Genomic DNA, 2,800 nt, shown 5'->3' with positions numbered 1-2,800 from the left:
GCACCGCCGCCGCATTGACTTCAGAGTATCAGAGCCCCTTGCGCGAATTGATCAGAGAGATCGTCAGAGAAGAAGTTCACCGGATCCTGACACCGACACTGGATAGCCCCGTCGCGTCAATCGCCGAAGTGGTACGCGACGAAATCAGGCAGGCGTTACCGGCAGCCGATCTTCCCGACCACCAGCGTCCCATGAGTTACGCCGACGCTGTCCGATGTTCCCCAACCGTTACAATCACACCCCCGTACAACCAGCTCCCGAGAGCCGCTCCTTGGTCACCGCCGCAAGAGGAGGCATGGAGGCGCGCACCTGTGATGCCGATGCAGTCGTACCGTCAGCCGCCATTCGCCGCTCCTTGGACCACGCCGCAAAACGACCCTACGAGACGGCCACAATTTCGGAGGTCTGACGCGTGGCGCACCGCCGATAACCGCCCTCTCTGTTTTAACTGTGGGGGTGCCGGCCATATTTCGCGCCATTGCTGGCATCGCGACACATAATTTCGACCTCTTCGTCCGTGGTCTGATGGTCGACGTGCAGATGGTGACTCCTTGCTACGCCGCGAGGATGCTGCTTTTCAGGGACCTTCCATAGCGCACCCGAATGACGAATCCGTGCTCAATGATCGGACTGATTTCGGCCGTCGGTCGCGATCTCCAACTCCTCCACGCCAGATGCCTGCTGGACGTGCTTTTGCTAACCTTCAAGGCCGGAGGTCGCCCAGCCCCCGCCAGGGAAACTGAAGGCGGTGACCTCTGCGGGTAAGGTTGCAGGCCCGTCGCAAGAGAATAACAAGCCACCAACTCGCCGGCTGCAAAAAGCCGAGAAGCCGATATCCACCGACCCCGAAGACATTGTGAGCGCCGACCTTGATGTTTTCGTGGATGGGCAGCCAGTGACAGCGTTAGTCGACACTGGTGCTGACTTCTCTATAATAAGTCAGGAACTCGCCCTCCGCCTGAGGAAAGTAAAGACGCCATGGACGGGACCTCACATAAGGCGGCAGGCGGCCAAGTACTGATGCCTACTGGAAGATGCGCTGCAAGAATTAATATTGGAGATACTTCTTTCGTGGCCGCTTTCATCGTTCTTCTTGCGTGCTGTAAAGATTTGATTATTGGAATGAATTTCCTAAGGCGAATATGGCGCCGTAATTAACATTCCAGACCGCATGGTGACGTTTTATAAGAGCCCTGGTTTAGTCCATTACTTATCGCCGCAACACAATTCCTTTCGTCTAACAGAAGATGAAGTCGTAATCCCACCTCGGTCATGTATTCTTGTTTCGGTGGCCTGTGACGTACCATTTCATTGCGAAGGAGTTGCCGACCAAATATCTATGCTGTTGCTTACTCACGGTATCTCGGTCGCACGAGGAATTGTAAATGTCACCGACGGGCGCACGAACCAATTGCTAACAAATTTAGCACAGAGAGACCACACCTTCCAAAAGGCACGGATGTGGCTTATTTTGATGGTGTTGCGGACGTTCGCGGCTGCTGTTCACTGCTCGAAGAAGCGCCTACACAAGACCCAGCTCCTGTACTTGACGTCAGCACTGTTTTGCCGCAGCACGAACGAGAACAGCTTCTTACGCTATTGGCCCAGTTTGTCGACTGCTTTGCGTCGACTTCAAGAGTCGGTCGCACGCCTCTAACAAAGCACCGAATCATTACAGAGGATACGGCGAGACCAATTCACCAAAATCCTTATCGTGTGGCTCCCAGAGAGCGTGAAGCCATACAACAACAGGTGACAAAAATGCTTGAAGACGACGTGATCCAACCATCAACGAGTCCCTGGGCATCCCCTGTAGTTCTAGTCAAGAAAAAAGACGGCAGCTTGCGTTTCTGTGTGGACTACCGAAAACTAAATCAGGTGACGAAGAAAGACGTGTACCCGCTTCCCCGTATCGACGATTCTCTCGAGAGGCTTCGACACGCCCGTTACTTCTGTTCAATGGACTTAAAGAGCGGATATTGGCATATTGAGGTAGACCCGAGAGACCGTGAAAAAACTGCTTTTGTGACGCCAGACGGCCAACGCCTCATGGATACTGTGCTTTCCGGTCTGAAGTGGAAAACCTGCTTATTGTACCTCGACGACGTCATCGTGTTTTCCGCAACGTTTGAAGAACACCTCGAACGGCTTGAAGCAGTTCTGCAGTTCATAAGATCCGCCGGCCTCACCCTGAAGCCGGAAAAGTGCCACTTTGGCTTTGCGGAACTACAGTTTCTTGGTCACGTCGTCAGCCACGCCGGTGTCCGCCCGGATCTTGCAAAAATTACCGCTGTCGCACAGTTTCCCGTACCATCCGACAAAAAGGCTGTCCGGCGGTTCCTCGGCCTCTGCGCCTATTACCGGTGATTTATTGCAGACTTTGCTCGCATTGCGTCGCCGTTAACTCGCCTCACGAGAGACGACGCTGCTTTTGTGTGGGGTGACGAAGAGCAAGGGCATTTAACGTCTTGCGGCAACGTCTCCAGACACCTCCAGTGCTTGCCCACTTTGATGAGACCGCTCCTACATTGCTCCACACGGATGCCAGCAATGTTGGCTTGGGAGCTGTTCTTGTGCAGCGGCAGGAGGACACGGAAAGAGTGATTGCCTACGCAAGCAGAACACTCTCACGCACAGAGGCTAATTATTCCACAACTGAGAAAGAATGCCTCGCCGTGGTATGGGCGGTTATGAAATTTCGCCCATATTTGTACGGCCGCCCTTTCAAAGTTCTTAGCGACCACCATTCACTGTGTTGGTTGACGAACCTTAAACATCCGTCTGGACGATTGGCACGTTG

Source organism: Dermacentor silvarum, chromosome 8, assembly GCF_013339745.2.
Source record: "Dermacentor silvarum isolate Dsil-2018 chromosome 8, BIME_Dsil_1.4, whole genome shotgun sequence".
Lineage (NCBI taxonomy): Eukaryota > Metazoa > Arthropoda > Arachnida > Ixodida > Ixodidae > Dermacentor > Dermacentor silvarum.
The sequence above is the reverse complement of the archived record's forward strand: the minus strand, read 5'-3'. Positions refer to the sequence as shown.